Raw genomic sequence first — 26,241 nt, forward strand, 5'->3', positions numbered from 1 at the left:
TAGCCATTATACACGTGTTTATTAGTGTTTACTGTTGTATCAATCTGCACAACTTTGTCGGCAGTACACAGATGCTATGTAGGAGAAACTGCATGGCCATACACTGGACACGGCCGTGGCTACGATCCGTTTGACGTCAGTCATGTGAGACAGGAAAACGTGACAGCTGTCAACGGAGAGCCAAAAAAATGGTTCAAATGGCTCTGAGCACTATGGGACATAACATCTGTGGTCATCAGTCCCCTAGAACTGAGAACTACTTAAACCTAACTAACCTAAGGACATCACATACATCCATGCCCGAGGCAGGATTCGAACCTGCGACAGTAGCCGAAGATTGATTTGATGCAAGTTTCCACGCTGTACAAGACCCTTCATGTCCGCCTACCTCCTGCGACATACGTTCATCAGAACCTGGCTTTTGCAGTCAAGCTTTTGTTTTCTTCCACAGTTAGAACCCCACCCACCGCTTCCCTCCATTGCCACATTAATTATTCTTTTATGTCTCAGTACTGTTCCTATCAACCGATTCATTCTTAGTAAATATATTCATTCTTAGTAAGTATATTCTTCTCCCTAATTCTATTCACCACCTCTTCGTTAGCCATCCTAACCATCCTAACTACCCCCATCTTGAATACTATTCTATAGCGCCACATACCAAAAGCTCATACTCCCTTTTTCAAAGAACGGTTTGGTTTCCGTACAAGGCTACACTCTTGATAAATCGATATGGTAGTTGTAAGTAAGCGACTAGTACAGCGACCGTACAGTACTAACAAAATGTCAGATAATATTTGGAAAAATTCCAGTAAGCGTACGACAAAGCTAAGCTGCGCAGATAAACAGCAGAAGGCTCCGTCGGGATGCGAATGGGCTTCATATGAAGTACCCAGAAGCCATTAACCGCGAATATGGAAAAACGGCGATGTCTATAACGCGCCAACGACGACCCCTTTGGAGCAGTCGAAGACACTCTTATTCTACCATGAGCCGCGGTACATGTTAGTTAGTTTCGTAAGACTTAACATGGTCAAGTTTTTTGGAGTATACTAAATTTATTTGTCTTGATCGTACAGTAATAAAATGGTGACCGATTCCGATTTCTGAAGGAATCATCTTCAGATCATTAAAGTGTCTTTAGTGAATAACTCGCCACATGTAGCCCAAAGTCCGTTATTTGCTCCATCAATCATACCCGCGGTGAACGTTATAATGTGTAATGAGTCAACGAACGTGGAACGTACGTGTGTACGTGTGAGCGCACACACACACACACACACACACACACACACACACACACACACACACACAGAAGATTTTGAAGAAAGAGTATGGTTACATGCCGATCATTTCGCAGTTTCTTCCTGTGAAAATGAGAAATTGACGTATTATTTCTATCCTGCAAGGCATCTGTGTTACATGTATACTTAATAAGGAGAAACGTTTATATTGTATATTTGAAAATGCTTCTATTATTTCGAAGGCATTTTATATCCATGCATGGATTGTCAGAGTTTTATAAGTTCATATTCTATGATTAAAATGAGAAATTTAATTTCATTACATGGTACTAGGGGTCATGTTTTCTTAGTTTTGCACTTGCGACTATCTCTCTTGTTCATTAATTCAGATGGACTGCTAACTACGTATTTCACAACACAGTAAAACTAGTACGGTTAATAATCCGACCTACTTTAACAGTGAGAACTGTCAATCGTCCATGTTTCGTTTCCACACAACATCACATTGTGGACAAATATTTTCAGAGATGACTTCCTAACACTTAATTTAGATACTGTTAGCGACTTGCCCCTGCTTCGTTCGTGTAGCTCCGACTGGACGACTTGTCTCGCGTCGTGTAAGTAAATTATGTACACAAACCTTCCTCTTGAATTAGTCTATCTATTAGTAGATGAAAACCCTAACAAAACTCGAAAACTGATCGAACAAATAATGTCAGAAACCATATCAAAAATTAAATTCATAGATGAAACTCTCAGTCAAAACAGGAGTAAGACAAGGAGATGGGATCTCGCCACTATTATTCAACACAGTTTTAGACAAAGTAATAAAAGAATGGAAATGAAACTAAGAAAAAAAAAAAACTTTTGGAAGCCAATCGAACTAGGAAGAGGTCAAGGAAAACCCAACGTTCCATACTTAGCGTTTGCAGATGACTTGGCGGTTCGAGACGACAGTGAAGAAACAGCAGTGGATCAAATTGAGACCGTCGAAGAATGTGCAGAGAAAGTTGGCCTGCAAATCTTTGAGAAGACTGAATTTGTGTGTTCCAAGTTAGATATTGCGAAACTTAAAAAAAAAAAAAACATCATGGCGAAATCAACAAATACTTAAGTATCTCGGTGAAATTATTGAACCTAAAGGAATTGAAAAAATAGCACAAAAAACAGACTGCCGAAAATCAAGAAAGTGTCCGGACTAGTTTCAAATATGTGTAGCAAAAATGCCTGTCAAAATGCATAGAAACAGACACTGCAACACAGTAATCAAACCGACAGTCACATATGCAAGTGATCCACTTTCACTGAACCGAAAACTAGATTTACAAGAAATTAAGAAAGTAGAGAGAAAGTTTATTAGAAAAATTCTGGGACCACGATACACACAAGATGAATACAGACTGCAAACCATGGATAAAACAGAAAAAAGTATGAAACATGCAAACTCACATCAGGAAGAGACGAATGAAGTTCTATGGACATCTACACAGATTAACTGAAATTAGACTAACTAAACGTCTATTGAACTATCTGACATCCGTTAGAGTGTCAATATCTTGGGTAACCGATATTAAGGATTTGACAAAAGCAAAAATTGACTTAACAAACACATCAGACAGGGATACATTCAGAAGCAAAATTGAGAAGTGGAAGTTTATTCCAGAGATGGAACCGAAACCATACCGAACAAAGTGTACTGAAGAAAGAAAAAAAGGCCTTCGGGGAGAACATCAAGAAATAATGGGATAAGAACTGTAAGAAAGATCACTTGCTTATCGTTCTCCAACAGGGACATTCGCTATTGTAATAATAATAATAATAATAATAGCAATAATATATATAATTTCTCCTTTTCGAGATGGGTTTTCTTTTTTTCTTGCTATTTTCAATCTGAAATTTATATCCTCTGTGTTCCAGCCATTGTCAGTTTCTTGTTACTTAGCTGTGCCATTAGTAAAACTCATCTATTACTTTTAGTGTCTCCTTCCTCCATTCAATTCTCTGACAGTAACATACTTTCCATTATCTTTGTTTCACTTTTGATTGTATTCATCTTATAACCTTCTGTCAAGACAATATACATTTCCTTCAGCTGATCTTTCTCATCTCTGTCAGAATTACAATGTCATCGTCAATACTAGAACTTTTTATTTCTTTTCGCTGAACTTAAAATGTCTCCCCAAATTTCTCCTCGTTTCCCTTACTTCTAGATGGAGCAGCTTTGGGGAAAGTCAACGAAGTTATTAAACCTGCTACCTATCAAGCATAATAACACGCCACGGACGAAGGAAAGTGGACGGAAAGTGTTCAGTGGCACAGTCATAGTGAGCAATTTTGGCCAAGTGAAATCTGCTAGTATCCAAGGTCGGCCGTAATATGAGAAACAGATTTCTGAAAATATAGCGTTGGAGCACACAGTTGCAACGCAGTGAATTGAAACGTTTTAGATTTGGTGCTATATAAAGATGATAGAAATTAAACGGACTGATCATATAAGGAATGAAGAATATGTGGAAGAAAGGAGGGACAGGCCAATAGTATAGGTGTTAAGACACCAGAGTACAACTTCCATGGAATTAGAGAGATCTATAGTGGATAAAAAACTATCCGGGAAAACAGAGATAGAAATAATTACAACAAATAATTGAAGACTCTGTGATGAAGAGGTCGGAGCAGTACAGGAATTCGTGGCGGGGTGCATCGAACGTGTCAGGAGACAGATGACTCAGAAGTGGTATTTCAGATACAGCTTGCGGCAACCTGCAGATGCAAACAGGAATAAATAAAATACCTCAGAAATCTTTAGGAATTGCAAGTGTACGATTGCCAATGAAATCACTTAGCTGAGCGAAATACCTGTCGTGTGAGAAACGATGTGCAAGCGGAAAAAGGCGACTTGCTAATGTCCGCTTGTTAGAAGGCGTCTAGCGCCTCGCCTTTGGCGCCGTTACGTAATGGCGCTGCAGCTCACGATTCTTAGCACGTGATGTGGGCTGGCAAGAGGCGGCGGGATCGAAAACCACGTGAGTAATTTGAGAGCAGCTGCAGTAACCACGAGCTAATGTCGCCGTAATGTGGAGATGCGGGATGCACACTAATGGGTCTCGGCATTGTTCCTAGAAGACATTCGTCACGAATGACTTCGTCACAACAAAAGAAATACTACTATGTTTATTTTACAGATATTGTTTAATGGTTCTTCTTTCATTACATTATTTACTGGACGTCCTCTCCTCTGTATTGTCTACCTTAGACATTAAACACCTTCCAGTGATGTTAATACGACCACCTGTCAAAAGCATAAATAACCAGCTTTTTCAGCGCGGACCTCTCATCGACGTGTAGAAAGAGAGTCAACAAGGTAGTTACTGACAGAGATATATACCTATGACGACTTCAGTGCCGTTTCAAGCTGCGCTAGGGCTTCTTTCAGCTTCTTCTTTTTATAAAAATAATACATCGCCATTTGACTCTATATTTCTTCACGTTTAATGTGTACAATCTAGATTTCGACTTTCAAAAATGGTTGAAATGGGGAGAAGAGGAGCTTGTGGCAGAACTTGTCTAGAAGAAGGGATCTGTTGGTAGGACATGTTCTGAGACATCGACGTATCACCAATTTAGTATTGGAGGGCAGCGTGGAGGGTTAAAATCGTAGAGGGAGACCAATAGATGAATGCACTAAGCACATTCAGAAGGATGTAGGCTGCAGTAGGTACTGGGAGATGAAAAAGCTTGCACAGGATAGAGTAGCATGGAGAGCTGCATCAAACCTGTCTCAGGACTGAAGACCACAACAACACAACATCGATTTTCGCTGTTGAGGATCCATCGCGCGATCAGTGCTATGGATGTGGTCCCACAGAATCTCGACTAGGTTTAAAGCTAAGGATTCTGGTGGCCGGGGAAGTACTATAAACTGATTCCGATTCTCTTCGACCCGCGCACGTGCACTGCTGGTAGATGACATGGCGCCGAGGAAAAACAAACTGCGTGTAGGGCAGAATGGCACCCAAGGATAGATGCGTCCTTGGAATTGATCTGTGCCTTCCAAAACGACGACATCGCTCGGGAAATGCAACGAAAACATTCCCCAAACCATATTGCTCGTTCCTCCGGCCTGGAATCTTCCGACGATTGTAGCAGGGTTTTTGCTTTGAGACGTTGCACACTATATCTCTCATCTACATCTACATACATACTCCGCAAGCCAACTGACGGTGTCTGGCGGAGGGTACCCTGAGTACCTCTATTGGTTCTCCCTTCTATTCCAGTCTCGTATTGTTCGTGGAAAGAAGGATTGTCGGTATGCCTCTGTATGGGCTCTAATCTCTCTGATTTTATCCTCATGGTCTCTTCGCGAGATATACGTAGGAGGGAGCAATATACTGCTTGACTCTTCGCTGAAGGTATGTTCTCGAAAGTTAACAAAAGCCCGTATACATGCTACTGGCTATCTTTCGTAACGAGCATAAAACGCGGTTCTTCTGAAAAGACCACCTTTCGCTACTCACTGGACGTCCAGCTGCGGCATTAGCGTTCAAATTCGAACCTTCGCGTCCAGTGAATAGCAGACACCATTGTTAGTCCCTTGGTTCATCTAGGCAATCGGCTGCTCAACAACTGCACCTCTATTCGACCGTACGTATCTCCCTCCACAGCCGTCGTTCATCCCTGAGTTTTATGGCCTGTGGTGCATCACAACTGCCTCGGCGCCGGTTTCGCATAGCGCCATTTTACCATGCACGCTATACTTTAACAATGGCGGCACACTAACAGTTTACTAACGAGCCGTGGCGCTCGTTACTGGCGCGCCAGTCTCTTGGATGTTCATTATCAATCCTTCGATGTTTCTTATCTTTGCTTGCCTTGTTGTTTTCCGCATTCGCGGGGCGAGTGGGAGTTGACGTTTGCTCGGGCCACCTGCTGAGACGCCGCGAGGTACGAGGTGGAAGCAACCAGGTTTATGTGGAGTTGGTTGTACGCGGTCTGCCGGTTCAGGATGGAGGATATGTGATGGCTGCCGGCCTGTCTGATCTGATTTTGCTCGCGGTGCCTTGCGACCGCCTAGCTTGGGTTGCTGCCTGGTGTATCCTACACGAGCCATACCTGATGTCCAGCAGAAGTTAAGCAGCCTTGTGTTTCTTTTAAAGAAAAGGAGGAAATGTGTAAGACTTTTTGTAACCAATTTTGGTGGCATCTTAAGTGTGGCCTTCGCGTTTACACTACCTTTGGGTAGAGCTAATTCTTTTAAATTTAAATAGTTGGGGTTCCCTGGTCTTTATAATGTTTTGGGGGTCGAATTTTCTCTTTCGGGTTATTTCCTTGTGCTTGGTTCAGTGTTTACTTGTATATCGGGAAGTGACTCCTGGTTAAAACTCGGAGAAGGTGTTTGATGTTACTGCCGCTTCCGGCATTTGTCTTTTTAATTAATTATTAAGTGTTGTCATCCCTTCGAGCGACCTGGTGCCACTCCTCGTTAATTAATGCTGGTTTATGTGTACTTAATTTTGAACTGGTCATTGACTTAATATTTTGGAGCGCAGTATAGCACTAAGGCAACCTCATTGTATACCACCTTGTGCCCCGGTCTAGTACCTTAATTTTCAGTGGCGCGAGTTAGCTCCACTACTGGTTTTACTGATGTGCTCCCTTCAAAATCTTCTCTTGTATAAGTTTGCCCCATGTGTGTCTGGGAACACAGAGATGAGCTTTAGTGTGACTTCAGTGCTAGTCAGTTAATCGAATCTTCATTTTGGCTTGGCCTTCACTGAAGAGTTTGAGTGGAGTGCAGTGTGTTTGATTTGTTATTCATTTAATTACTGTAAGTTTGTTTATTCAATGGGCAGCAAGACATTTAAAGACTGTTGGCATTAACTCCCCTAGTTGTGGGGTGTTGCTAATTCGTTCCAAATGGCTTACTACTTATTCAATGGCAAGGCTGTTGATTAGTTGGTTACTGTGAGTACAAATTTACGCTATTTATTTGTTACCGAAATTCTTGAAGTGTCTGTGTCGTGATTCAATCACTAGTTACGTGTTTGAGCTAAATTGATATAAACCTTACATTGCCTCCTTAAAATTTGTTGCCAGCAGAAACCCTTCAGGACAATTACGTTTTGTCACTGTTTATGTTAACCTTTGCTGGGAGCAATATTTCGTGTAGTTAAATTTTGTCTTAAAATGTGTATTTCTCTGATGTAATAGTGATAAAAGGAAAAAGCAAGGGGCCTGGTCCTTCCCATTGTGTCCGGTTTGTACCACGTCTCAACTAATTTAACCGTTGTGGAAATGCTTCCACCCTTGCCTAAAAGGCTGCCTACAGACAAACATGCCACCGATGCTCATGCCCTTCTAGACGGGAGGTAAATCGCTTGGTTTCCGCACTACGACAACACCCGCACTGCTTTACGCGTCCCCTCGACGATCTTCATACTCCCTCTACTGACAGTGCAGCCAAATGTCGTCTGTGAGTGCTTATTGCATCTTGACGCCCAACGTAGGCGGTGTTCACATTGATGTGACTGAACGGTATAAAACAAACCGAGATTAATTCTAAAAGAAGTAACTAGTCACATATTTTCTTGAAATATTTAATTGTACTTTTAATAGCTCTCAAGCTCACGATCTTCATACTCCCTCTACTGACAGTGCAGCCAAATGCCGTCTGTGAGTGCTTATTACATATTGACGCCCAACGTAGGCGGTGTTCATATTGATGTGACTGAACGGTATAAAACAAACCGAGATTAATTCTAAAAGAAGTAACTAGTCACATATTTTCTTGAAATATTCAATTGTACTTTTAATAGCTCTCAAGCTCACGATCTTCATACTCCCTCTACTGACAGTGCAGCCAAATGTCGTCTGTGAGTGCTTATTGCATCTTGACGCCCAACGTAGGCGGTGTTCACATTGATGTGACTGAACGGTATAAAACAAACCGAGATTAATTCTAAAAGAAGTAACTAGTCACATATTTTCTTGAAATATTTAATTGTACTTTTAATAGCTCTCAAGCTCACGATCTTCATACTCCCTCTACTGACAGTGCAGCCAAATGCCGTCTGTGAGTGCTTATTGCATCTTGACGCCCAACGTAGGCGGTGTTCACATTGATGTGACTGAACGGTATAAAACAAACCGAGATTAATTCTAAAAGAAGTAACTAGTCACATATTTTCTTGAAATATTTAACTGTACTTTTAATAGCTCTCAAGCTCACGATCTTCATACTCCCTCTACTGACAGTGCAGCCAAATGTCGTCTGTGAGTGCTTATTGCATCTTGACGCCCAACGTAGGCGGTGTTCACATTGATGTGACTGAACGGTATAAAACAAACCGAGATTAATTCTAAAAGAAGTAACTAGTCACATATTTTCTTGAAATATTTAATTGTACTTTTAATAGCTTTCAAGCTCACGATCTTCATACTCCCTCTACTGACAGTGCAGCCAAATGTCGTCTGTGAGTGCTTATTGCATCTTGACGCCCAACGTAGGCGGTGTTCACATTGATGTGACTGAACGGTATAAAACAAACCGAGATTAATTCTAAAAGAAGTAACTAGTCACATATTTTCTTGAAATATTTAATTGTACTTTTAATAGCTCTCAAGCTCACGATCTTCATACTCCCTCTACTGACAGTGCAGCCAAATGTCGTCTGTGAGTGCTTATTGCATCTTGACGCCCAACGTAGGCGGTGTTCACATTGATGTGACTGAACGGTATAAAACAAACCGAGATTAATTCTAAAAGAAGTAACTAGTCACATATTTTCTTGAAATATTTAACTGTACTTTTAATAGCTCTCAAGCTCACGATCTTCATACTCCCTCTACTGACAGTGCAGCCAAATGTCGTCTGTGAGTGCTTATTGCATCTTGACGCCCAACGTAGGCGGTGTTCACATTGATGTGACTGAACGGTATAAAACAAACCGAGATTAATTCTAAAAGAAGTAACTAGTCACATATTTTCTTGAAATATTTAATTGTACTTTTAATAGCTTTCAAGCTCACGATCTTCATACTCCCTCTACTGACAGTGCAGCCAAATGTCGTCTGTGAGTGCTTATTGCATCTTGACGCCCAACGTAGGCGGTGTTCACATTGATGTGACTGAACGGTATAAATCAAACCGAGATTAATTCTAAAAGAAGTAACTAGTCACATATTTTCTTGAAATATTTAACTGTACTTTTAATAGCTCTCAAGCTCACGATCTTCATACTCCCTCTACTGACAGTGCAGCCAAATGCCGTCTGTGAGTGCTTATTGCATCTTGACGCCCAACGTAGGCGGTGTTCACATTGATGTGACTGAACGGTATAAAACAAACCGAGATTAATTCTAAAAGAAGTAACTAGTCACATATTTTCTTGAAATATTTAACTGTACTTTTAATAGCTCTCAAGCTCACGATCTTCATACTCCCTCTACTGACAGTGCAGCCAAATGTCGTCTGTGAGTGCTTATTGCATCTTGACGCCCAACGTAGGCGGTGTTCACATTGATGTGACTGAACGGTATAAAACAAACCGAGATTAATTCTAAAAGAAGTAACTAGTCACATATTTTCTTGAAATATTTAACTGTACTTTTAATAGCTCTCAAGCTCACGATCTTCATACTCCCTCTACTGACAGTGCAGCCAAATGTCGTCTGTGAGTGCTTATTGCATCTTGACGCCCAACGTAGGCGGTGTTCACATTGATGTGACTGAACGGTATAAAACAAACCGAGATTAATTCTAAAAGAAGTAACTAGTCACATATTTTCTTGAAATATTTAATTGTACTTTTAATAGCTCTCAAGCTCACGATCTTCATACTCCCTCTACTGACAGTGCAGCCAAATGTCGTCTGTGAGTGCTTATTGCATCTTGACGCCCAACGTAGGCGGTGTTCACATTGATGTGACTGAACGGTATAAAACAAACCGAGATTAATTCTAAAAGAAGTAACTAGTCACATATTTTCTTGAAATATTTAACTGTACTTTTAATAGCTCTCAAGCTCACGATCTTCATACTCCCTCTACTGACAGTGCAGCCAAATGTCGTCTGTGAGTGCTTATTGCATCTTGACGCCCAACGTAGGCGGTGTTCACATTGATGTGACTGAACGGTATAAAACAAACCGAGATTAATTCTAAAAGAAGTAACTAGTCACATATTTTCTTGAAATATTTAACTGTACTTTTAATAGCTCTCAAGCTCACGATCTTCATACTCCCTCTACTGACAGTGCAGCCAAATGTCGTCTGTGAGTGCTTATTGCATCTTGACGCCCAACGTAGGCGGTGTTCACATTGATGTGACTGCACGGTATAAAACAAACCGAGATTAATTCTAAAAGAAGTAACTAGTCACATATTTTCTTGAAATATTTAATTGTACTTTTAATAGCTCTCAAGCTCACGATCTTCATACTCCCTCTACTGACAGTGCAGCCAAATGTCGTCTGTGAGTGCTTATTGCATCTTGACGCCCAACGTAGGCGGTGTTCACATTGATGTGACTGAACGGTATAAAACAAACCGAGATTAATTCTAAAAGAAGTAACTAGTCACATATTTTCTTGAAATATTTAACTGTACTTTTAATAGCTCTCAAGCTCACGATCTTCATACTCCCTCTACTGACAGTGCAGCCAAATGTCGTCTGTGAGTGCTTATTGCATCTTGACGCCCAACGTAGGCGGTGTTCACATTGATGTGACTGAACGGTATAAAACAAACCGAGATTAATTCTAAAAGAAGTAACTAGTCACATATTTTCTTGAAATATTTAATTGTACTTTTAATAGCTCTCAAGCTCACGATCTTCATACTCCCTCTACTGACAGTGCAGCCAAATGTCGTCTGTGAGTGCTTATTGCATCTTGACGCCCAACGTAGGCGGTGTTCACATTGATGTGACTGAACGGTATAAAACAAACCGAGATTAATTCTAAAAGAAGTAACTAGTCACATATTTTCTTGAAATATTTAACTGTACTTTTAATAGCTCTCAAGCTCACGATCTTCATACTCCCTCTACTGACAGTGCAGCCAAATGCCGTCTGTGAGTGCTTATTGCATCTTGACGCCCAACGTAGGCGGTGTTCACATTGATGTGACTGAACGGTATAAAACAAACCGAGATTAATTCTAAAAGAAGTAACTAGTCACATATTTTCTTGAAATATTTAACTGTACTTTTAATAGCTCTCAAGCTCACGATCTTCATACTCCCTCTACTGACAGTGCAGCCAAATGCCGTCTGTGAGTGCTTATTGCATCTTGACGCCCAACGTAGGCGGTGTTCACATTGATGTGACTGAACGGTATAAAACAAACCGAGATTAATTCTAAAAGAAGTAACTACTCACATATTTTCTTGAAATATTTAATTGTACTTTTAATAGCTTTCAAGCTCACGATCTTCATACTCCCTCTACTGACAGTGCAGCCAAATGCCGTCTGTGAGTGCTTATTGCATCTTGACGCCCAACGTAGGCGGTGTTCACATTGATGTGACTGAACGGTATAAAACAAACCGAGATTAATTCTAAAAGAAGTAACGAGTCACATATTTTCTTGAAATATTTAATTGTACTTTTAATAGCTCTCAAGCTCACGATCTTCATACTCCCTCTACTGACAGTGCAGCCAAATGTCGTCTGTGAGTGCTTATTGCATCTTGACGCCCAACGTAGGCGGTGTTCACATTGATGTGACTGAACGGTATAAAACAAACCGAGATTAATTCTAAAAGAAGTAACTAGTCACATATTTTCTTGAAATATTTAATTGTACTTTTAATAGCTCTCAAGCTCACGATCTTCATACTCCCTCTACTGACAGTGCAGCCAAATGCCGTCTGTGAGTGCTTATTGCATCTTGACGCCCAACGTAGGCGGCGTTCACATTGATGTGACTGAACGGTATAAAACAAACCGAGATTAATTCTAAAAGAAGTAACTAGTCACATATTTTCTTGAAATATTTAATTGTACTTTTAATAGCTTTCAAGCTCACGATCTTCATACTCCCTCTACTGACAGTGCAGCCAAATGTCGTCTGTGAGTGCTTATTGCATCTTGACGCCCAACGTAGGCGGTGTTCACATTGATGTGACTGAACGGTATAAAACAAACCGAGATTAATTCTAAAAGAAGTAACTAGTCACATATTTTCTTGAAATATTTAACTGTACTTTTAATAGCTTTCAAGCTCACGATCTTCATACTCCCTCTACTGACAGTGCAGCCAAATGTCGTCTGTGAGTGCTTATTGCATCTTGACGCCCAACGTAGGCGGTGTTCACATTGATGTGACTGAACGGTATAAAACAAACCGAGATTAATTCTAAAAGAAGTAACTAGTCACATATTTTCTTGAAATATTTAACTGTACTTTTAATAGCTCTCAAGCTCACGATCTTCATAGTCCCTCTACTGACAGTGCAGCCAAATGTCGTCTGTGAGTGCTTATTGCATCTTGACGCCCAACGTAGGCGGTGTTCACATTGATGTGACTGAACGGTATAAAACAAACCGAGATTAATTCTAAAAGAAGTAACTAGTCACATATTTTCTTGAAATATTTAATTGTACTTTTAATAGCTCTCAAGCTCACGATCTTCATACTCCCTCTACTGACAGTGCAGCCAAATGTCGTCTGTGAGTGCTTATTGCATCTTGACGCCCAACGTAGGCGGTGTTCACATTGATGTGACTGAACGGTATAAAACAAACCGAGATTAATTCTAAAAGAAGTAACTAGTCACATATTTTCTTGAAATATTTAACTGTACTTTTAATAGCTCTCAAGCTCACGATCTTCATACTCCCTCTACTGACAGTGCAGCCAAATGTCGTCTGTGAGTGCTTATTGCATCTTGACGCCCAACGTAGGCGGTGTTCACATTGATGTGACTGAACGGTATAAAACAAACCGAGATTAATTCTAAAAGAAGTAACTAGTCACATATTTTCTTGAAATAATTAATTGTACTTTTAATAGCTTTCAAGCTCACGATCTTCATACTCCCTCTACTGACAGTGCAGCCAAATGTCGTCTGTGAGTGCTTATTGCATCTTGACGCCCAACGTAGGCGGTGTTCACATTGATGTGACTGAACGGTATAAAACAAACCGAGATTAATTCTAAAAGAAGTAACTAGTCACATATTTTCTTGAAATATTTAACTGTACTTTTAATAGCTCTCAAGCTCACGATCTTCATACTCCCTCTACTGACAGTGCAGCCAAATGCCGTCTGTGAGTGCTTATTGCATCTTGACGCCCAACGTAGGCGGTGTTCACATTGATGTGACTGAACGATATAAAACAAACCGAGATTAATTCTAAAAGAAGTAACTAGTCACATATTTTCTTGAAATATTTAACTGTACTTTTATAGCTCTCAAGCTCACGATCTTCATACTCCCTCTACTGACAGTGCAGCCAAATGCCGTCTGTGAGTGCTTATTGCATCTTGACGCCCAACGTAGGCGGTGTTCACATTGATGTGACTGAACGGTATAAAACAAACCGAGATTAATTCTAAAAGAAGTAACTAGTCACATATTTTCTTGAAATATTTAATTGTACTTTTAATAGCTTTCAAGCTCACGATCTTCATACTCCCTCTACTGACAGTGCAGCCAAATGCCGTCTGTGAGTGCTTATTGCATCTTGACGCCCAACGTAGGCGGTGTTCACATTGATGTGACTGAACGGTATAAAACAAACCGAGATTAATTCTAAAAGAAGTAACTAGTCACATATTTTCTTGAAATATTTAATTGTACTTTTAATAGCTCTCAAGCTCACGATCTTCATACTCCCTCTACTGACAGTGCAGCCAAATGTCGTCTGTGAGTGCTTATTTCATCTTGACGCCCAACGTAGGCGGTGTTCACATTGATGTGACTGAACGGTATAAAACAAACCGAGATTAATTCTAAAAGAAGTAACTAGTCACATATTTTCTTGAAATATTTAATTGTACTTTTAATAGCTCTCAAGCTCACGATCTTCATACTCCCTCTACTGACAGTGCAGCCAAATGCCGTCTGTGAGTGCTTATTGCATCTTGACGCCCAACGTAGGCGGCGTTCACATTGATGTGACTGAACGGTATAAAACAAACCGAGATTAATTCTAAAAGAAGTAACTAGTCACATATTTTCTTGAAATATTTAATTGTACTTTTAATAGCTTTCAAGCTCACGATCTTCATACTCCCTCTACTGACAGTGCAGCCAAATGTCGTCTGTGAGTGCTTATTGCATCTTGACGCCCAACGTAGGCGGTGTTCACATTGATGTGACTGAACGGTATAAAACAAACCGAGATTAATTCTAAAAGAAGTAACTAGTCACATATTTTCTTGAAATATTTAACTGTACTTTTAATAGCTTTCAAGCTCACGATCTTCATACTCCCTCTACTGACAGTGCAGTCAAATGTCGTCTGTGAGTGCTTATTGCATCTTGACGCCCATCGTAGGCGGTGTTCACATTGATGTGACTGAACGGTATAAAACAAACCGAGATTAATTCTAAAAGAAGTAACTAGTCACATATTTTCTTGAAATATTTAACTGTACTTTTAATAGCTCTCAAGCTCACGATCTTCATATTCCCTCTACTGACAGTGCAGCCAAATGCCGTCTGTGAGTGCTTATTGCATCTTGACGCCCAACGTAGGCGGTGTTCACATTGATGTGACTGAACGGTATAAAACAAACCGAGATTAATTCTAAAAGAAGTAACTAGTCACATATTTTCTTGAAATATTTAATTGTACTTTTAATAGCTTTCAAGCTCACGATCTTCATACTCCCTCTACTGACAGTGCAGCCAAATGCCGTCTGTGAGTGCTTATTGCATCTTGACGCCCAACGTAGGCGGTGTTCACATTGATGTGACTGAACGGTATAAAACAAACCGAGATTAATTCTAAAAGAAGTAACTAGTCACATATTTTCTTGAAATATTTAACTGTACTTTTAATAGCTTTCAAGCTCACGATCTTCATACTCCCTCTACTGACAGTGCAGCCAAATGCCGTCTGTGAGTGCTTATTGCATCTTGACGCCCAACGTAGGCGGTGTTCACATTGATGTGACTGAACGGTATAAAACAAACCGAGATTAATTCTAAAAGAAGTAACTAGTCACATATTTTCTTGAAATATTTAATTGTACTTTTAATAGCTTTCAAGCTCACGATCTTCATACTCCCTCCACTGACAGTGCAGCCAAATGCCGTCTGTGAGTGCTTATTGCATCTTGACGCCCAACATAGGCGGTGTTCACATTGATGTGACTGAACGGTATAAAACAAACTGAGATTAATTCTAAAAGAAGTAACGAGTCACATATTTTCTTGAAATATTTAATTGTACTTTTAATAGCTTTCAAGCTCACGATCTTCATACTCCCTCTACTGACAGTGCAGCCAAATGCCGTCTGTGAGTGCTTATTGCATCTTGACGCCCAACGTAGGCGGTGTTCACATTGATGTGACTGAATGGTATAAAACAAACCGAGATTAATTCTAAAAGAAGTAACTAGTCACATATTTTCTTGAAATATTTAATTGTACTTTTAGTAGCTCTCAATCTCACGAAGGTAATCAGACAAAGTTCTGCATTAAGGTCTCCTACTTGTTTCCTTCCAAACGCTTCATCACGTTCTGTTAGTTTTCACAACTAATCATGCCTTTGTGATGGATGTTACTTCCAGTTGTCGATGGCCACACCACAGCATTCTGAGTGTAGTTTCGAGAAATTCTTGTAGCGCACGCGTTGGTCACCAGTCTTACCCCTCCCAGTCTGAAGTTCCTAGTTAAATACAGCTTCACACGGTCTGTAGTCACCCGTCTGAACTAGCCACTCATCCTGCATTGTTGTTGTTGTGGTCTTCAGTCCTGAGACTCGTTTGATGCAGCTCTCCACGCTACTCTAGCCTGGGCAATCTTCATCTCCCAGTACCTACTGCAGCCTACTTGCTTCTGAATGTGCTTACTGTATTATATCTTAGTCTCCCTCTACGATTTTTTGCACCCACGCTGTCTCTAAGTACTAAATTGGTGATCCCTTGATGCCTCAGAACATGTCCTACCACCCGCTCCCTTCTTCTTGTCAAGTTGTGCCACAAACTCCTCTTCTCCCCAATTCTATTGAATACCTCCTCATTTGTTATGTGATATACCCATCTAATCTTCAGAATTCTTCTGTAGCACCACATTTCGAAAGCTTCTATTCTCTTCTTGTCTAAACTATTTATCTTCCACGTTTCACTTCCACACAAATACTTTCAGAAATGACTTCCTGACACTTAAATCAATACTCGATGTTAACAAATTTCTCTTCTTCAGAAACTCTTTCCTTGCCATTCCCAGTCTACATTTTATATCCTCTCTACTTCGACCATCATCAATTATTTTGAGCCCCAAATAGCAAAACTCCTTTACTACTTTAAGTGTTTCATTTCCTAATCTAATTCCCTCAGCATTACCCTACTTAATTCGACTACACTCCATTATCCTCGTTTTGCTTTTGTTTACCTTCATCTTATACCCTCCTTTCAAGTCACAGTCCATTCCGTTCAATTGCTCTTCCAAGTCTTTTGCTGTCTCTGACAGAATTACAATGTCATCGGCGAACCTCAAAATATTTTTTTTCATGGATTTCAATACCTACTCCGAGCTTTTCTTTTGTTTCCTTTACTGCTTGCTCAATATACAGATTGAATAGCATCGAAGAGAGGCTACAACCCTGTCTCACTCCCCTCCCAACCAATGCTTCCCTTTCATGTCCCTCGACTCTTATAACTGCCATCTGGTTTCTGTACAAATTGTAAATAGTCTTTCGCTCCCTGTATTTTGCCCCTGTCACCTTCAGAATTTGAAAGAGAGTATTCCAGTGAACATTGTCAAAAGCTTTCTATAAGTCTACAAATGCTAGCATCGTAGGTTTGCCTTTCCTTAATCTTTCTTCTAAGATAAGTTGTAGGGTCAGTATTGCCTCACGTGTTCCAACATTTATACGGAATCCAAACTCCGGAATTTATGCAGTGCATATTATACTCCTACGTCGAATTTGGTTGTGTACGTTCTTCGCATTTCGATTCAATAATCGTACGAAGGCATTTCAAGTTGTTAGATCGTTGAATATCATCTCTGAACAGACTACAAGTCTCCAAGTCATAATGTAGAGTAGGTAAGATCGTGCCTTGGGGGACTTCTATGTAGAGTAGGCAAGATCGTGCCCTGCCGGACTGCTGTGTTGGTCCCAGCTATAAATCACATCTGTACACTCCGTTTTACATAACCGAAGGAGGGAGTAGCAGCCTCAACATTTCTGGTAGCGATTTCGGTTTATACGCTCTCATGCTTATGACATACTGGGATGATCATTCAGCGGACGTTTGTCGATCACGGGTTCTCATCTGGCAGATTGCTTGAGCAGTTCAATTGTCAACACACTTACCAACAGACCAAATGTGTGGCACAAGCTATGACCATTATAGTTGTGCAGACTTCTGTATAGACCGATAGACCGGTGTAATCAGCATAGCGAAACTTAGGTCAAGTTCGATGTTGGGTTTTGCGTTTCTCTAGTCTCAAATTCAAAACAGTTCGGTCATTTAAACTCTTGGATGCATGGCTCAGGAACGAAGATCATTCCGGAAAGTATGGGAATGACAATACATCCCTGCGTGACCCTTAGTAGAGCAAGAAAGTAGTGTGTACCGATAGTGTCGTGCTGCCAACGTACAAAGATGCCACCATGAAACTTGTACAGGGATTCGTGGCACGTAGCCGCCTTATCATCCATTCGACTCAACCCTACTAACTGAACATACAGGAGTGTTACAAAGACGTTCAAGGACTTTTTATGGTGCCATTCCAAACTCTCGTCTTGTGTAGAATGAAACAACTTGGCTAGAACTCTCATTAAATTTCAGGAAGTTTCTCCTATAACACAATTAATCTGTCAATAACGCGAGTCTGTACTTAAGCACAGCATATTGTACAGGTAATGCTTCTATACAAGCCACAATCGTAGATCCCCTTCGACATTGCTCGACTTTAATCTAGAGGCATTTTTCGAGTCCTAGGATACTAATCTGTGCTCCCAGATATGCATAACGAGCTCAGACTGTCAAGTATCAATACTACGGCCTTCTTATTCAATAACTATTCCACTTGGCGGTCAATATATATACGGGGAAGGAGAAATATCCTCAGGCTTCAAGAATAATGTAATAATTCCAGTTCCAAAATAGGCAGTTGGTATCAGGTGTGGGTATTACCAGTCAGTCTGATTAACAAGTCTTGGTTGCAAACTACGGACACGGATTGTTTGGAGAAGAATGGAAATACTGGTAGAGGTCGCTTTGTGTTCCGGAGAAAAGTAAAACAAGCGAGGCAATACTGAACCTACGACTTACCTGAGAAGACAGGTTGAAGAAAAGGAAACCTATGTATATAGTATTTGTAGATTCAGACAAAGCTTTTGGCACTGTTGATTGGACTGTACTCTTAGAAATTCTGAACGAAGCACGGATAAAATACATGAAGTGAAAGGCTAATCACAACTTGTACAGAAACTAGTCTGGAGTAGTAAGAGTGGAAGAATACTAAAGGGAAGAAGTAGTTCAGAAGAGAATGAGACAAGGTTATAACTTATCTGCTATGTTATTCACTTTGCACATTGAACAAACTGCGAAGGAAACCAAGGAGTTGGAAAAAAAAAAAAAACTTTGAGGGTTGCTTATGATAATGTAATTCAGTCAGATACGGCAAAGGACTTGGAACAACAGTTGAACGAAACAGATGGTTATAAATTGAATATCAACATAACGAAAGCAAAGATAATTGACATTAGTCCAATCAAATCAGGCGATCCTGAGGAAATTAAATCAGGAATACCAAAAGTAGTAGATGGGTTTTACTATTTCAGCAACGAAATAACCGAAGATGGTTGAAAGAGAGGGGATATATAATGTGGACTGGCAATACAAAGAAAAGATAAATTTATCATCGTTGAATACAAATTTAAGTGTTTAGAGCTGATTTCTGGAGCAGTTTGTATGAAGCGTACCCCTGTACGGAAGTGAAAGGTGGGCTACAAACAGTTCAGAGAAGAAGGGAATACGAGGTAGTGAATGTAGAGCTCTACAGAATAATGCCGAGGATTAGATGGGTAGCCCAGTTGACTAATGAGGAGGTACTGCATAGTTGTGGGGAGAAAAAAAAGCACGTCTTGACTAAAAGATGATATTAGTCTATACGACTCGTGCTGTCTCTGAGCACTATGGGACTTAACATCTGAGGTCATCAGTCCCCTAGAACTTAGAACTACTTAAACCTAACTAACCTAAGGACATCACACACATCCATGCCCGAGGCAGGATTCGAACCTGCGACCGTAGCAGTCGCACGGTTCCGGACTGCGCGCCTAGAACCGCGAGACCACTGCGGCCGGCACGTCTTGTGTGCATTGATTCATTTTGCATCTTTCTAATCAAAAGTCTGAAGAAGGCCTTGTAAGCAGAAAAACCAGTTAACGAAATAAACAATTATTGTAAAACATTCACAATTTCTGTCTGAAATGTACTACACTTTCTACAGGGTGGACCAAAAGTCATAAAGGTGTTGCAACTGTGAATAACTGTTTTATTTATTCTTTTCTGCCTTGATTTGTTTCAGATCTTGACAGAGGAAGAATTTACCTGTCTTGGTCGTTAAGTCTGTGAAATATCAACGCAAAATAATGAAAAAAATATTGATCTTAATGAGCTTTTCGTGTCTTGTGTCTTTTGGCCTACCCTTAGGTAAGAATGAGAGCTACAACTTTTTCCTATATGGATATGAAATTCACGTTTCTGCATCATAGAAGACATTATGGAGAATTGGGTAATTGTGCGCAGCAGGTAATTTCATGCATTCATAGTAAACGTGACGGCATTTGACTACTGCTGCCATTTTCTGATTCTTGTTAGTAACAGCCAGAAAAAGAGTACAGTCGGCAATTGAGCTGTGGACTGCGTATGATTCAAATAAAACATGCGAGTCTCTTGTTATTTTTGGCAGAAAATGAGACGTTGAATTGGCATTTATTACTGATTTATTTACATATGTTACTAAAACCTGTAATTCGTTGCATCATCGGATGATGTTGATTTGTAAATATAACAGTTGGCCATACAGAACCTCATCGCGTTAGCATATTATAGCAAATTGGGGTAATGGTGCGTTGAAGGAGTGCAGGTGTTCAGACGCGTGTATATTTCACACGTGGACGGTGAAGTCATAATTCTTCAGTTGTGCGCAGTGCTGTACCTTGAAACGGAAGGTCTCTTTAAAACAGAACAAGTGATATTTGAAAATAAATTGTGCCTCTTTAATCTCTTAATAATCTTCCCTCGCTTGAAAACGAAAATTTATGTTTCAAAAAATTTTAGCTTGTGAACGATTTTTCACTATACTGCTTCTTAATTTGATTTCACTACCTGATATTGGTACGTAGTACAGTAATAATGTAACAGAGAGAGTATTAAATAAAATATTGAGAATATTTTCTCAGCTGAAACACTCATAAATTTGAATGGAATATTTGATCCTAGATTTATGACCAAATCGTACCTCTCCACAGTTCTTCACATTTGGAAAAACTCTGCATTTCTGGAGTAATTTTTGTAATATCAGTAAAGGACTGGATCGCACATAAAGTGAACTGCATCATTTCAAAGTAGGCAATGAAACTATATTATTACTCGTACTTCAATTACGGAACTGGCTAGAGGTGAAACGATCAGAAGTGTTCCAAGGTACAACACTCACCCATATAGAAAAACCAGGGAAACTATGGCACAATTATACACAGATGGTTTTGGGTAACGTGTAATGAGTGTGTACAAATAATCAGTTTTCCTTAGTACCCCACTTTCCCTCATATGTCCCTGCAAGTTCTGTCGTTGGGTTGTGGATAGCTTACATAACTTTTCAGTCACTCGAGTGGGCCACGAAATTGTTTCGCAATTTCCACATTATTCGGGAAATGAGGTCTCGTAATTAATGCAGCACTTTCACTCCTAATTCCGGCAGCGATTTGTGCCGACACGGTGGACGCTGCGTACGTCCAATCCGAACCGCGGCGGGCAGCCCTTGTAACGTGGAGCGACTGCGGAAATGCCACCGCCGTCTCTGTTCGCTTCCCCGACATCCTCATCTCGAAGGATTCCTCATAAGTTCCGAGCCTGCACCGCCCTGAACGTCGTACTGTAGTTAAAGCCATGTGTACCCTGGCAGTGCACGGTGAGAGGTGAGAAGTGGGAACTGTTGTTCTTGGCTTATACACCAGTACCTCTGCCATGCCTTTCCGAATGTCCTTTAGCCGGTGCCGTTCCCAGCGGACTACACTTGCACGGAATGCGAATCATAACCGGTTTTGGAAAGATGGTATCGTCGTTAGCTCTGTGGCAGACGTTTTATTTCAGCCAGTGGATGCGATATACAGGCGACCTTCATTTTCGCACGAGCCTACCGATCTCTACCTAGATTAAACCGAAGCAGGTAATGTCGGGTGATTTTATTTTCTCGGTCTTGACCTTTCCTTTTTTGCCAGAGCGAACGCACAGTTTGTGGGTAGGATTTTCTGTTTCTCTCAAAAAAGAAGGAAAAAATTGGTAGGCGCATCATTTCTCTCCCCAGGTTTTCGGTGACCAACCACGGACAAGGTTTATCGTGCTGGGTACTCAGCATAGTATATCTCCGGGAAGAAAGAAGACAGTTTGACTGCTGCAAATATATAGTGTGTGTCAATCTGCTGTTCTGATTCTCCACGCTGAAGGAAGACAGACGTTTTGTCACTTCATCGTCAGTATTGTCCACAGACATACAAGACAATTATATGGCATGCTTTGAAGCAACTGCACTAAAATTATTATGTCAGATCGTTTATTGTTCCTTGCCGTTAGCATTTTAAACACACTGTTCAGATTGAGATGGTGTAATGTTTAAATGAAGCGTTAAATAAATACTAATGGAAATGAAAGTAGGACGTTGAAGCAATACCGAAACCACTTTCATCTCGTATCTCGTGCTGCATCTGATAAGCGAGTATCTTATACCTCTGTCTTAAAGCGCCTATTTGAGCCATAAGTTTGCGTTACTGCACAATTTTCATTAGTAAAAAGGTGAGTGTTTTCTTTCAAACTAGCATGTCAAATAACAATAAGTGAAATGTAATTCATAAATTTAGTGCATGACAGTTTTGCAACCACTACTTTGTCGTACATTGATGTACTAAGTCCTTAGCAGTGCGAAAATACAGGATAATTCTTGCAAACAGTAAAAAAAAGCACGTAGTTGCTATTAAAGATCCCGTTTATTAGGGGTAAATAGCACCATTAGCTGTGTCTGACCGATAGATTCATCCTCAGACAGTTGTTCACATTTGTAAATACATTACGATGGACGCTGTGGAGAAAGTTTCTTTGGGGCGGTGTTACCATACACCAAAAAACGATGTAAGAAAAAGAGAATTGTTTCACTGTAAATGGACGTAACACTGAATTATAATAACGTAAACAACTTCCAAGATCTGAATTAGTTCTGTGTTACTTACATCGAAAGTCGGGCGCTTTATTTTATTTCTTTGTTGACCGCTTTTGGCAAGTGGATATTTTGCCGAATGCCAGGAAAGATTTAACAATATTTATGAACTTTCAAAACACAGGCAGTGTAGATCATTACACACACAGTATTTCGGCCACACGGATGTTTATATAGCAAGATGCCGATTTGCAAACAACACTGTTCCAAAGACTGTGTGTCAGAGAAGTTTCATATGTTCATCGATGTTGGGACAGAAAACTCGTAAGTCGTAGATACTGCCGTAAATGCAATATGCACTGAATGAGCATTAATTGTAACTAATATAAACAAATAAGGAAAGCGAGTTCATTATAAACCGTTATCTTTGTTGGACAATTACTATGCCCCGGGGGCACAGTGACTACTTTTACCATTATGTATTAAAATTTCAGATACAAACGTAAGAGCCGGCTGGAGTGGCCGTGCGGTTCTAGGCGCTACAGTCTGGAACCGAGCGACCGCTACGATCGCAGGTTCGAATCCTGCCTCGGGCATGGATGTATTTGATGTCCTTAGGTTAGTTAGGTTTAATTACTTCTAAGTTCTAGGCGACTGATGACCTCAGTAGTTAAGTCGCATAGTGCTCAGAGCCATTTTGAACGAACGGAAGATTTCCAACACAACTCAACTTCGTATTTAGCCTTCGGATTCCTAGGTTTCATTGTCGTTGCAAATTTCTTCCGATTGAAATTAGAAGTACCCAAAGGTTGTGAGATGGAATTCGAGTGATTATTTATATTATGGGAGCATGTGAATATAAATATGAGTAAAACAAGAGTAATGGAGTACAGCAGAATTAATTCAGGTTTCGATAGGAAAATTAGATAAGAAATGAAAAGTGAAGTGTAGTAGTCGAGTTTTCTTTCAAAGTTGGGAAACGTTACGGGATGTGTTAAATATAAAGAACGATATACTGAGAACAGGACGTGTATTTTATAAAAGTCAGAAACAATTTAGAGTAGTGAGTACCGATAATTTACGATCAAAGTTCAGGAAAAGGTAGTAGGTAATGTGAAGGAGTTCTTCTACCTTGGACATAATGCATGACGGCAAACCAAGGAGGATATGAGAAGCGGACTTGATGAAGAACGGAATTCCTTCCAGAAGAAAGGTCAATTCAATAGTATGAAATAAAATTTGAAGATAAACTTTCTGAGAATGCACGTCTCGAGAGCAGTATTGTATGGAAGTGGTTTACAGACTGTTTGAGTACCGGTAAAAGAGATTGCGTATGATGTGTGATGTTATAGAGGGACGCAACCTGATAGGTGGACTAAAAGAGCCGGCCGCGGCGGTCTCGCGGTTAAGGCGCTCAGTCCGGAACCGCGAGACTGCTACGGTCGCAGGTTCGAATCCTGCCTCGGGCATGGATGTGTGTGATGTCCTTAGGTTAGTTAGGTTTAAGTAGTTCTAAGTTCTAGGGGACTGATGACCACAGATGTTAAGTTCCATAGTGCTCAGAGCCATTTGACTAGAAGAAATACGGAGATTCTCCACAGGTTCGGTGAGGAGGGAAATGTGTGGCAAACACTAGCTAGCAGAAATGAGAGCGTGGTCAGACAAGTGATAAACATTTTAAGACATCGTTTTTTGTTCTACAAGTCTCCGTAGAGGCAAATGTTGGGGAAGACTGAGTTCACAAATATATATTGTTAAAAAAATTAATAAAATAAAAAGAAACCAAGCACCAGGAAGGAATTATCCGAATGGAAATGGACGGAAAATCTTCACGAATTCAGCACGCCAGTACGCTTTGGTCCACCTCTAACTTATATGCAAGCAATCACTCGACTTGTCATTGATTGATTGAGTTGTTGGTGTAAGTAGGCTGTATAGGTTTTTTTATTGGTAACGCCGCCGCTCTGTATAAAAATCACTGGCTGCGCCGTCTGCAGTCTGTGGCTGGTTTGCATTGTTGTCTGCCATTGTAGTGTTGGGCAGCGGCAGCTGGATGCTAACAGCGCGTAGCGTTGCGCAGTTGGAGGTGAGCCGCCAGCAGTGGTGGACGTGGGGAGAGAGATGGCGGAGTTTTGAAATTTGTAAGAATTGGTGTCATGAACTGCTATATATATTATGGCTAGTGAGGTAAATACATTGTTTGTTCTCTATTAAAACCTTTCATTTGCTAACTATGCCTATCAGTAGTTAGTGCCTTCAGTAGTTTGAATCTTTTATTTAGCTGGCAGTAGTGGCGCTCGCTGTATTGCAGTAGCTTGAGTAACGAAGATTTTTGTGAGGTAAGTGATTTGTGAAACGTATAGGTTAATGTTAGTCAGGGCCATTCTTTCGTAGGGATTTTTGAAAGTCAGATTGCGTTGCGCTAAAAAAAAAAAAAATATTGTGTGTCAGTTTTAGCAGTCGTGTATAATTTTTCTAAGGGGACGTTTCATTGGAAATCCTCCTTTAGAGATATCGTGTCGAATACTGACCGACTGACGAGTTGGATCATCCAGATCCCGAAATCGGATGATACTCCGAATGTTCTCAGTTGAGGAGAGGTTCGGCGACCTTGGTGGCCAAGGTAGGAATTGACAAGCACCAAGACAAGCAGTAAAAACTGCCGCCGTGTGCGGACTGGCGTTATCTTGCTGAAGTATAAGCCTTGGATGGCTTGCATGAAGGGCAACAAAACGGGGCGTAGAATATCATCGACGTACCGCTGTGCTGTATGGATGCAACGGATGACAGTCAAAGGAGTCCTGCTGCGATATGAAGTGGCACCCCAGAACATGATTCGTGGTTGTCAGACTGTATGATAGCCGACAATCGGCTTGTCATGCCCCCGCTGTCCAGATTCCCTCCAGACACACCTTCGTGGGTCATCAGGGCTCACTTCGAAGTGACAGTTCCACTCCAGATCCCAGGCAGAAGGCATGTCAGGAGACGTTCTAGGGTGGGATGTCAACCTGACCGTCACCCTCCTTAAGACCTGACATCTAGAAGTGATGGTCCGGTGTGCCTTTTCTTTTCATAGCAAGACAAATTTGGTTGTCATCCACGGCAAACTTACGGAACAGCGGTAGGTCGACGACATTCTACGCAGCGTTATGTTGCCCTTCATTGATGCCTTCTGGGCTTACATGCCAGCAAGACAATGCCCGAGCGTACACGGCGAGAGGTTCTACGGCTTATCTTCGTGCTTGCCAGTTCCTACCTCGGCCAGCGAGATAGATCTCCCCTCAGTTGAGAACGTTTGGAGAATTATGGGCAGGGCCCACGGGGTTTTGGCGATCTAACGAGCCAGTTGGACAGAATTCGGCACGATATCACTCAGGAGGACGTCCAACAGCCCTATGGGTCGATGCCAAACCAGATGACTTCTCACATAAGGCT

The sequence above is a fragment of the Schistocerca gregaria genome, chromosome 7 (genome assembly GCF_023897955.1).
Source record: "Schistocerca gregaria isolate iqSchGreg1 chromosome 7, iqSchGreg1.2, whole genome shotgun sequence".
NCBI lineage: Eukaryota > Metazoa > Arthropoda > Insecta > Orthoptera > Acrididae > Schistocerca > Schistocerca gregaria.